Below are 12,800 nucleotides of genomic sequence, written 5' to 3'. Positions count from 1 at the left end.
AGTTGTAATGTGGTATCTGTACCTCAGCTGGGTGGGAACTCCAAAGTGTGTCCACCACTCTTAACTACCCTCTATTCCTCTTTCATCTACTGTCTTTTAAGCCTTGATTGGTTTTGTCCTGCACGTGTGTGACCTTCTCTTTTGGCCAAGGACTTAATGGGGCTTTCCCACAGACTTGTGGACCTTCTGCTTTGCATTTCTCAGCCATATCAAGTACACTGAACTCTGATCTCTGACTCCTCAGTTTAGCACAACCACTGTGCCCATCTGAAACTTATTGAGCATAGCCATGGAAATTGTGCCAGGTAGAAAACTGAGGCAATTGTAGGGCTCACCTTCTGAGTTTCTCATTTCTGAGGGATTATAGTCTTTGTGTTGCTTATTGTCTAATGCCTGCAAACAGGTGTCTCATGCATTTGTTTGTTTTATGATTGCTTATGGTGGGAATGCTAGTCTGGCATCAATTACTAGGTTATGTTTTTAAGGAAAGCTGGTCTTACTATATTGTTGAGTCATTTACTTCCTGTAGTCTCAGTTCTGTGTGTACATGTCTGTTTTCGTACCTCGAAGTTGGTAATTGCTTGTTCCCCTTTAACATTTTTTTTGGAGTTTCTGATTTTTTCATTACTTCAGCTTTTTCCTAATACTTTTCTAAACATTCCTTTTTTTTTTTTGGTAATGGAATGTTTTCAGGTTGATTAGAATATAATGTTGCAGAACAGCTCTAGAGAATTAATGTCTCATATGTTCTGAATGGTAATTACAATGAACATCTTAAAATCATTCTCCTAACAGAGATGGTTTTTGCTTTCACTATGTATATGAGTTGTTGTACTGTGGTTTTTTTCATAATCCAAATTTATTGAGTAGCAGAAAGAACCCTGAATCACAAGTAGAAAATATAGGTTCTAGTTTTGAATTGTTCATTTGTTTGGAATAGGTAATTTTTAATCCCCCTTTAATCTCTTACAATTTGGATAATTTAGTTAATAGTTTTGGTCTTTACCTTTTTGGGGGGCAGAGGGGCAGAGAGAGAGGGAGGGAGAGAATCCCAGGCAAGCTGATTCCCAAATTTACCTCGTCCTAAGAATCATCTTGGGTGTCAAGTTAAATTACAAATTTCTGAGGTCCGACATAGATCTCTGGGGGAGAGACTTTGTGTTTTATAATGTCCATCAACAGAGTCTTGTACTTAAGCAATGTTGAAAAACTGTCTGAGTATACAACAGTGAGTGTAGCAGACATGGTTACTGCTCGCATTAGCTTTATATTGTTTGAGCTCTTCTGAGTCATTAAAAGGAAATTAGTTTTTCTCTCTTTACAAGAAACAAAAGGGAAGTTTAGAGTTATAAAAGTATTCTTTGTAATTAAGGTGTGAAAGGCATTATGCTTTGTTAAACTGTTGTTGGAAAAGTGCTATTAAAGAAACAAAAACCTGAAATCCTGAAACCTAATTGTCACTGGATTGTTGATTTAGGAAAAGGGCCTTTGGGGAAGCAAATAATTTTGATGGATATTTCCTAAACTTACAAAATTTTGTAAATTAGCATAAAAGGAACAAAAAAACTTAGGTGGTTCAAAATGCATAAATGTTTTTGTGAAGCAGCTGCTAGAGAGGAAAGATCTAAATATTAGCCCCATTAGGAAAGTGGAATGTGATGTCTTGTTTGGCTGTCGTGCTGCACATGGAAGCCTGTGTAAACGTGTGTGCGTGCCTCAAAATGCTATTTGTTTTGTCAGAAGAATTGATAGGAATTGGCAAACTCAATTAATTTGAAATCAGAAGGAGCCTAGCAATCATCTTTTTAGTCCTATTCTACACTTGTCCCTTTTCTTTTTTTTTTTAAACAGATGGGAAAACATTGCATTTCCCACCTGGTCAGCTGTACATTTTTCTGTCTGTGTAAATCCTTGTTAGGAATTATTCAATTAACTTGTGATCACATTTGCTAAATAAAATTCTTGTTAATATAATGCAACCAGAATTGCAACTCAAACCCTTTTAAACTATGAAAATACTACAATATTATCAAAATCCATATGATATACTTAGAACAGTTTTCTTTTTATATTTTTATTTGCCAGGATGCTAGCATTAAAAAAAAAAAACCCAAACAAAAAACTTTAAATGTTTAATAATTATTTTTCCACCAATCCTGTATTTGCCATATCATCTTATTTGATAATGTATAAACAATGTCATAGAATTTGGCTTTTGAGGTATAAACATGCAAATTAGGAAGCATAAATGTATTATTTATACAATGAAGTGATTTGGAGGGTAGTTTTATAGTATTTTACTTTGTATACTTCAGTTTTTGATTTGTCTCAAAAATGTATACCAGTACAAACAAATAAGTGTATTCCCTACAGAAAGACAAGGAAATGTAACATTTAATGGACTTCATTAGAAATGTTTTGAAGTATTAGGTGTTCTTTCATTCGCTGTTGGAATATGTAAAAAAACTGATTTTTGAGATGAAGAGAAGTGGCTGTGTACCTCATTCAATTTTCTTTAGAACACAAATATGATAGTGGCTGTATCATGGAAAATTAATGAAGGCTCCGTCAATATGGTGCAGTGCCTCTGCATCACTGATTTATGTATATTTAATGAGTATGCTATTCTAATTTCAGGTAACTGATGCAAACTGCATCTAGCCCTAACTCTGATTTACTTACAAACAATTCATTCCATTAAAATATAAATGTCTTGAAATCTACCAATGTTAAGTATAATTTCTTCATAAATAATTCTACAGTGTTTACTTTTAGGCTATAACTAAGTTGTCTCTAAAGAGAGCATCATTTTTTACGACTGCTTCAGATAATGCTTCCAAAACATGTTTTTTATCTGATTTCTTTTTACTGATCTGTGGAGTTGGAATAGAAAATATGGGAGAAAAAACTTAAGAAAGTAGTAGAATTGTGGTGTGACATGGCAGATGTTATATTTTTGAGATCTATTATAGGATACATGAGGAATATTTTAAGGGTATATTTCTATATTCTTTGACATTAGGAATATAACTTAATATTTGCTTTTATTTTCAGTCTTATTTTAAATGTGTATTTTGTTTATTGAAGATATTAAAAATTTCTAAAAAATTAAAACGCATTTCTGACAACAGAAAAATTTATATAAAATTTTTACAGAGCATTTATTTTAATTTTTGCCTTTTGATTTTTGGGAGTGATTCTAGTTAGAAATCAGTTTTATAGTCTGTGGCCATCCCACCCTGAATGTGCCCAATCTCATCTGATATCAGAAGCTAAGCAGGGTCGAGCCTGGTTACTACTTGGATAGGAGAAATCAATTTTATATAACGTGCGATTTTTATGGGACTGCACTTTCCTGAACTACATATTACTTTATTTAAAAAAATGCTCTTGTTGCCAATTGAATATACAATTGATAACATACAATTTAATGAAATACTGTGTTAGCAGATAAAGATTTTTCATCCGTATCTGTTCTATGTCCAGACTGTAGTAAAGGGAATGAGGTTTTTTTAGAAGGCTGAAATTTTGAAGACCAAACTCTTACTTTTTAGGTAGTTTAAATATATTTCTAAGATCTAAAATGTAATGTGTTGCAGTAATTGCCTCTGCATTATTTGTATTGAATGTCTTATTTCTCATAATTGTATTTGGCATATTCATTAATACTTAATTCTTTATGGAGGTTGATTGCAAAAAGCAATCTATGTAATGTGTTGCAACTAAATTCAAAAACATACAATTTAAAGTAGGAATGGTGTCAATAATAATAAATTGCTACAGCTAGTATATGTTTAGTGTTTATAATTCCCCCTTGGGAATTATACTATTTCTGTCTCCTGTTTGCCTTATGTATTTTGGATTTATATTATTTGGAATTAGAATAACAACTAATAATTTTATATATAGAAGTTAGAGTGTAACAAACTAGAAATTACTGCAATCTTATAGGCCAAGTGGATTGATTAATAAAAAACCTCACAGAGGACAATTAAATACTTAAGTAAATACTACCAATGTGTGTGTATTTTTTTTTTTCTGTCAAAAGGAAGAGCCAGAAATAAACTTGTGCTTTTTGACGAATTCTGTTTACTAGCACTATTCCCAGTTGGTGTGTTCTTTTATGGGGTTTTGGTTTCTAGACTTTGCTTACAGAAACTTTTTGGTGCAGTGGTTAAAAGCATCAACTTTGGAATTAAAGGAACTTGAGTTAAATCCTTGTGTTACCATTTAATAGTGACCTGCAGCAAAGGCTTTTTTGACTCCTAGATGCCTAAATCTTTAAAATGGTGTTAAAAATAACACTACCTGTTTTACAGGCTTGTTATGAATATGAAGAAAATGGCAACTTACACAAAGTTTGCTTGGCATATTTGCCTGGCATATAGCAGCTAATATTTATTAAGCACTGTTATTATTATGGGTGGTAGTATCAGTCTTAACTGTTATGTAATATTTCTTTCTGGAAATTATAAAATAGTTGCAAATATAGAATCTTAAGTGGGCTGAGGGTACTGGTAAACCAAGTGTAATCACAGCTAGCAGTTGATGTGCATATGTATTTACTTTTTGAAGATTAAACACAAATTAGATTGTGCTATATGAATTTCTCTGCCACTTAGTTCATTCATTTATCAATATATTTTGGATAATTTATATTTGAGCATATAAATATAGGTCATTCTTTTTTTCATGGTTGCAGAGTATTCCATCTTATAAGAGTGCAGTAATCTATATAGTGTGTCATATATTAATGGAAGTTCTTTTTTCACTTTACCTTTGCACCTCTTTATTTTTTTAATTTACATCCAAGTTAGTTAACATATAATGCAACAATGATTTCAGGAGTAGATTCTTTAATGTCCCTTACCCATTTAGCCCATCCTCCCCCCCTGCAACCCTTCCAGTAACCCTCTGTTTGTTCTTCGTATTTAAGAGTCTTTTATGTTTTGTCCCCCTCCCTGTTTTTATATTATTTTTGCTTCCCTTCCCTTATGTTCATCTGTTCTGTGTCTTAAAGTCCTCATATAAGTAAAGTCATATATTTGTCTTTGTCTGACTCACTAATTTCACTTAGCATAATACTCTCTAGTTCCACCCACATAGTTGCAAATGGCAAGATTTCATTCTTTTTGATTGCCAGGTAATACTCCATTGTGTGTGTGTGTGTGTGTGTGTGTGTGTGTGTGTGTGTGTGTGTACACACCACATCTTTCTTATCCATTCATGCATCATTGGGCATTTGGGCATTTTGGGCATTTGGGTGTTGTTGATAGTGCTGCTATAAACATTGGGGTGGATATGCCCCTTTGAAACAGCATCCCTGTATCCCTCAGATAAATACACAGTAGTGCAATTGCTGGGTTGTAGGCTATTTCTATTTTTAATTTTTTGCGGAAGCTCCATACTGTTATCCAGAGCGGCTGCACCAGTATCCTCTCTGTATCTCGCCAACATCTGTTGTTACCTGAGTTGTTAATGTTAGCCATTCTGACAGGTGTGAGGTGGTATCTCATTGTAGTTTTGATTTGTATTTTCCTGATGATGAGTAATGTTGAGTATTTTTTCATGTGTTGGTTGGCCATCTGGATGTCTTCTTTGGAGAAGTGTCTATTCATGTCTTTTGCCCATTTCTTCCCTGGATTATTTGCTTTTTGGGTGTTGAGTTTGAGAAGTTCTTTATAGATTTTGGATACTAACCCTTTATCTGATATGTCATTTGCAAATATCTTCTCCCATTGCGTTGGTTGCCTTTTAGTTTTGCTGATTGTTTCCTTCTCTATGTAAAATCTTTTCATTTTGATGAGGTCCCAATAGTTCATTTTTGCTTTTATTTCCCTTGCTTCCAGAGACTTGTTGAATAAGAAATTGCTGCAGCCAAGGTCAAAGAGGCTTTTGCTTGCTTTCTCCTCGAGGATTTGATGGCTTCCTGTCTTACATTTATGCCTTTCATCCATTTTAAGTTTATTTTTATGTATGGTGTAAGAAAGTGGTCTGGGTTCATTTTTCTGCATGTCGCTGTCCAGTTTTCCCAGCACCACTTACTGAAGAGATGCTCTTTATTCCATTGGATATTCTTTCCTGCTTTGTCAAAGATTAGTTGGCCATATGTTTGTGGGCCATTTTTGGGTTCTCTGTTTTTAATGGAAGTTTTAGTTGTTTCCAGATATTCAATATTCTAGTTTTTCTGTGCACATCGTATCTTTATGTAAATGTAAGTATATCTATAGGATAAATTAAAAATTTGATTAAATGTTTATTTATTTACTTTTGATAGGGAGAGAGCACAAGCAGGGGAGGGACAGAGAGAGAGAGAGAGAGAGAGAGGGAGGGAGGGAGACAGAATCTGAAGCAGACTCTAAGCTATCAGTGCAGAGCCCAACGCAGGGCCCAAACCCACAAACCATGATATCCTGACTTGAGCTGAAGTCAGACACTTAACTGACTGAACCACCTAGGTGCTCTTATAGGATAAATTTCTACCAGCAAAATGTGTATTTAAGAAATAAAAAAAATTTTTTTTAACGTTTATTTATCTTTTGAGAGACAGAAGGAGACAGCATATGAGCAGGGGAGAGACAGAGAGAGAGGGAGTCACAGAATGTGAAGCAGACTCCAGGCTCTGAGCTGTCACCACAGAGCCCAATGTGGGGCTCAAACCGACAAACTATGAGATCATGACCTGAGGCTAAGTTGGACACTTAAGCAACTGAACCACCCAGGCGCCCCTCCCTACAAGGATATCTTAGGGGCTCTAGCATTATTTGTTGAAATGCCTTTCCTTTTTCACTGGATTGTGTTAGAATTTTTGTGAAAAATCAGTGGACTAAGTAACAATGGGTCTGTTCTGGACCCTCTATTTTGTTCCATTGATTTATACCTATCTTTGCCAGTACAGCCAAACTTTTAATTACTGTAGCTTTTATGGTGAGTCTTAAAAATGGAAAGTAGAAGTCCTTCAACTTTGTTTTTTTTCTTTTGAAGTTTATTTCAAGAGAGAGAGAGAGAGCATGAGCAGGGGAGGGGCAAAGAGAGAGAGGGGCAGAGACTATTCCTAAGCAGCCTAAGCGCTGTCAGCACAGACCCCGATGCAGGGCCTGAACTTATGAACTGTGAGATCATGAACTGAGCTGAAATCAGGAGTCAGATGCTTAACCTACTGAGCCACCAGGCACTTTCAACTTTGTTTTTATTTTAAAAATTGCTTTGATTATTTTAGGTCCTTTACAGTTCTACATAGATTTTAGAATCAGTTTGTCAACTTTTGTATAAATGCCTGTTGGATCAGGTTGCTTTAAATTTGGGGGGAATTTCCGTTGTGACAATATTGAGTATCATAATCAACAAATATGATATATTTTTTCATTTATTTAAGTCTTTAATTTTACTCAGTACTGTTTCAGTCTTCTGATGCCTCAAGTGAAGCTGGAGGATATACTTGTAAGCTTCTTTTGTGGCTTAGTTCTTTACTATTTGTTGGTTAGAGGTCTCAGTTCTTTGCTGTAAGGGCCTGTCCTAAGGATTTCTTCAGTGTCCTTACAACACCGTAGCTTTCTTTCCCTAGAGTGAATGATTCAAGAGAGCGAGGCAAAAGCGACAGTTTCATAAACTAGCTTTAGAAGTCTGACCCTGTGATTTCTGCCACATTCTATTTGAGTCCTAAGCACAATCCATATTTAGGGTGGAGGGAAATTAGGCATCAGTCTGTGATAAGAGAAGTATCAAAGAATTTGTGGATATGTACAACCACATTAACCATATATCTGTATGTTCATCACTGTTGTAGCCTAAATCCAGGAGAGCTCCCAGTGATTCTTGTCCTGATATTCACACCCTTGTGTAATTTCTCTCAGAACAGTTATCAGAGTTGCTTGTGTTATTAATTGAATATGACAGAAATTATGGTTTGTCACTTCCAAGGCTAGATCATAAAAAGACTCTGCAGCTTTCTCATGGACCTTCTGCTCTTGGGAAGGACAGTTTCTGTGTTGTAAACAGCCTTGTAGAAAGGCTTATGTGGTGAAGAATCAAGGCCTTCTGACAACTGCCACGTGACTAAGCCATCTCAGATTCTCAGCCACGTCTTCAGATGATTGCAGCCCTGGCTCATGTCTTGAGAAATAACCTGCGCCTGGATTCTTGACACTCAGAAATTGTATGGGATAATAAATGTTTATAATTTTTAAGCTGCTAAATTTGGAGGTATTTTGTTACACAGTAATGGATAACTAATACAATCTCACTTCACCTTTATTATAACAAAAGAGACATTACCAAAACTTGTACCCTATTTGAGATTCTTTTTATGATAGTTGGAATAGATTTCTAGGGGGCTTATGTCAAATAAGCCACTGTCATTATGTAGAGAAGTGGTTCTTATTCAGGGTCATAAAAACTACTTTGATTTAGAAGTAAAGTAATCTAGGGGAATCTTGTGATACTGTTTATTGTAACTTAGATTGCAAAGGTAAAAATTTATTACTATGTAAGCTTTGATAATAAGGCAGAATATTTAGTGAGAACCTTGTAAATTTCCTATCATTGACCTTAGTCAATAATTAAGAACTTAGTCTTAATAAATCTTTATTAAAATCCATGAAATAAGCTCTTTCCGCCATCTTTCCGTGCCGCCACAATGGTGCGCATGAACGTCCTGGCAGATGTGCTCAAGAGCATTAACAATGCCGAAAAGAGAGGCAAATGCCAGGTTCTTATCAGGCCGTGCTCCAAAGTCATCGTCCGATTTCTGACTGTGATGATGAAGCATGGTTACATTGGCGAATTTGAAATCATCGATGATCACAGAGCCGGGAAAATTGTTGTGAACCTCACGGGCAGGTTAAACAAGTGTGGAGTGATCAGCCCCAGGTTTGATGTACAACTCAAAGATTTGGAAAAATGGCAGAATAATCTGCTCCTGTCCCATCAGTTTGGTTTCATTGTACTGACAACCTCAGCTGGCATCATGGACCATGAAGAAGCAAGACGAAAACACACAGGAGGGAAAATCCTGGGATTCTTTTTCTAGGGATGTAATACATTCATACAAATAAAAATGCCTCACTGGACCAAAAAAAAAAAAATCCATGAAATAACAATTTGAGGAGCTGATTCTTTATAAAAATAGTTTATTTTGGGGCACCTGGGTGGCTCAGTTGGATAAGCATCTGACTTCGGCTCAGGTCATGTTCTCAATGTTCGTGGATTCAAGCCCCACATTGGAGTCTGTTCTGACATCTCAGAGCCTGGAGCCTGCTTCAGATTTCGTGTCTCCCTCTCTCTCTCTCTCTCTGTCCCTCCCCTGATCACACTCTCTCTGTCTCTCAAAAATAAATGTTAAAAAAATTTTTTTTTAGGGGCACCTGGGTGGCTTAGTTGGTTGAGCGCCCGACTTCGGCTCAGGTCATGATCTCACGGTTTGTGGGTTCGAGTCCTGCGTCGGGCTCTGTGCAGACAGCTCAGTGTCTGGAGCCTGCTTCATGCCCTGCCCACTCATGCCCTGTTTCTCTCTGTATCAATAATAAATAAACAAAAAAAATTTAAAAAAATAAAATTTTTTAGAAGTTTATTTTGTTTATAGATTTAATTCTATAAGTGATAAATACAGTAATATTGAATCTTTTATGGAATTTATATTCTCAGGTTGTGTTGTTAGAAATTATATATAGTGAAAGAATTATCTTTGATAAGACCAGAAATTGTCAGTATGGATAAATGATTTTGCACCGAGTTGAGCATAGCCAATTTTTCTTTCAGCATAGGACTGAATCACCGTTTTTGCTGAACATCAGCTGAAATATTGGCTCTTTTTTGGCATTGTATTGAAAGGACTTATTTTTCAATGCAGTCAAATTCAGTCTTATCCATTTTTTTTAAATGTTTGTTTATTTTTGAGAAAGAGAGAGAGAGAAGCGGGCAAGCCAGTGGAGGAGGGACAGAGAGAGAGAGGGAGACACTGAATCTGAAGCGGGCTCCAGGCTCCAAGCTGTTGGCACAGAACCTTATATAGGGCTCGAACCCATAAACCGTGAGATCATGACCTAAGCCAAAGTTGGCTGCTCAACTGACTGAGCCACCCAGGTTTCCCTTTTTTTCCCTTTTTTCCTGAAGTTTATTTTGAGAGAGAGGGAGAGAGAGAGAGAGAGAGAGAGAGCAAGCAAGCAAGCAAGGAAGCTAGTTGGGGAAGGAGCAGAGGGGGAGAGAGAGAGAATCCCAAGCAGGCTCTGCACCATTAGTGTGGAGCCCGAACGTGGGGCTCAGATCTGTGAATCATGAGATCATGACCTTAGCTGATGGCAGATGTTTAATCAACTGAGCCATCCAGGCACCCCAGTTAGATACATTCTTATTAAGATGTTTACTCTAGGAGAGGTATTAGGAAGTGAGTGCAGCTGAGGGGACAACTGAGTGACATCTCTCATTTTATGCTCACTCTGCAATATAGATATAATTGAGAGGAAAGGCTGGTGATGGGGGCTGCTATTAAAAAATGTGTTTTTGCTGAACATATAAGTGAATTTGTGTAAGTAACTGCGCATGTAATATACTGCTATTGTATAATAACAATGAAACTTACACTATTCTTTTTGGGGAAAATATACACCATCCCATTGTGATGTTTAGATTAGGCTATTTCATTTTGTAGAAAATGACATGAAAGGTTTGTTGATTTCTTTAAAGCACAATATGGGAACCTCTGTTTATAAGAGTCTATGTCATTAAGAAAAGTTTCAGTTATATTAAAAAAATTTTTTTTAATGTTTATTCATTTCTGAGAGCGAGAGCACAAGTGGGGGAGGAGCAGGAACAGAGAGAGGGAGGTACAGATTCTGAAGTTGTCAGGCTCTGAGTTGTCAGCACAGAGCCCGATGTGGGGCTTGAACTCACAAACTGTGAGATTGTGACCTGAGCCAAAGTTGGAAGCTTAACTGACTGAACCACCCAGGTGCCCCAAGATTCAATTATATTAAGCCAGCACAGAACCAGCATACACATTTGTTGGACATGTATTATAGGAAGAGTAACATAAAACAGTTTAAAATAGAACTTATGTATTTTGGAGTATGCTACAGTTGTTTGAAAAATTTACTGTCAGATAATGAATGTGTCATTATTTTTGGAACGTGCCTTGTTGTACGTGAAATTCTGAACTTACATAGCAGATAAATTAAGAAGTGATTTTTCACATTGCTAAAGAGTCTGAATGTTCAAAAGTGATCACTAAGGAATTTCTTTAAATGCTGAATTCTCATATTTTACAATGTCTTATAGATTGCTCACCATTTAACAGTTAAGCTATAGGATGGAAAAGTCTTGATGCTAGTAGTAGGGACTTTTTCCATTTGGAAATCATTTAAAGTAAAATTAAAGGAAATGCAGTTTTTTAGTGTTACTAGGAAGGTGTAATTTAACTCATTAAGGTGACATTCATGTTCTCTTTCAGGCTATACACCTGTGGCCTAAAGCTGTAGTCTTTGGGGCCTTTCATTATTAATACAGAAGTGTGTTTTATAACATATAGCTATGTCTACTTTAATACCATATAATTTCCTCTTAGAGTGTGTAAATGCTCTTGCAAATTTTGGACAAAATCTGTTGTGCTCTTTTGTATTTGGAGGTAAATGGTTTAAAAAGTATCCTACAGTTTCTCTTTAGTTTAGTTTTGTCTTGTTTAAAGCATTTGTTTAACTGTTTCCAAGGTGTGGCTAGCTGCTGACTTTGCTGGAAGAATATGCCACTATTGATTTCAGGGTCATGAGTTTGAGCCCCTTTTTGGGTGTAGAGATCACAAAAAAATAAATAAAGCATTAGTAGAACTGTTTAACCTGGACCAGAACTTGATTTTAAGTTGCCATTAGTTGTGAATTCCCAGTGACTGGCTCTCAAATTTCATTGAGAGATTAGGCTGTATGATTTGTCAGTTTTAAGAAATCATGGGCAGCTTTCTGCTAATGCAGATATTGTTCAGACATATAACATAGAGTTTTAAGAACCTGAAAATTTTTTGTTTGAAACTAATGGCTTAGAAGGTAGCTTCTTTTTTATATATGGATGAATTAATATATAAAAGGTGAAAATTCACACTAACTGTTAATTTCTTACTCTCATTAAGTTCTTTCCTAATTTTTTGGTTGTTATTATAGTTTATATCAATTTATAGACTGTATTCAAGTCAATATGAAAGTTTTATCTAAATGCAGTTGCAAATTTTGGAGTATATTTGTGCTTTCTTAAAAAACTATTTACACACATACACGTGCAAATATGCTAGAATGACATTTTCTGGTGGTTAGTTGAGATATGACATTGAAATGCACTGTCTGGTAAAGTTACACCATATTTTATTTAGAAAAAATTTTAAATATTTTTTAAGGTAATTTCTATACCCAATGTGGGGCTTGAACCCACAACCCTGAGATCAAGAGTTGCATGCTCCACTGACTCAGCTGGCCAGGTGCCCCTGAAAATATTCTTTTTATTTATTTATTTATTTTTATAATAGTTTTTTTGTCAAATTAGTTTCCATATAACACCCAGTGCTTCTCCCCGCAAGTGCCCCCCACCATGACCATCACCCCCTCCCTATCTCCCCCTCCCCCTTCAGTCCATGGTTCGTTTTCAGTATTCAGTAGTCTCCCTTGATCTGTGTCCCTCGCTCTTCCCCGCTCTCTTTCCCCCCCTTTCTCTCCTCATGGTCCCCTGCCAGGTCTCTCCTGTTAGACCTATGAATGCAAACATATGGTATCTATCCTTCTCTGCCTGACTTACTTCGCTTAGCATGACACCCTCAAGGTCCATCC

At 36.1% G+C, this 12,800-nt stretch overlaps 1 protein-coding gene and 1 pseudogene across 2 annotated transcripts in view; both read left to right on the top strand.

Moving 5' to 3' along the window:
- Window positions 1-12,800, top strand: part of MNAT1 (MNAT1 component of CDK activating kinase) — a 207,349-nt gene that overhangs the window by 10,423 nt on the left and 184,126 nt on the right. The window lies entirely within an intron of this gene.
- Window positions 8,622-9,051, top strand: LOC115302055 (annotated as a pseudogene).

This window comes from Suricata suricatta, chromosome 9 (assembly GCF_006229205.1).
Source record: "Suricata suricatta isolate VVHF042 chromosome 9, meerkat_22Aug2017_6uvM2_HiC, whole genome shotgun sequence".
In the NCBI taxonomy this organism is placed as follows: Eukaryota; Metazoa; Chordata; class Mammalia; order Carnivora; family Herpestidae; genus Suricata; species Suricata suricatta.
This window is presented reverse-complemented; position numbering and strand designations above follow the sequence as displayed.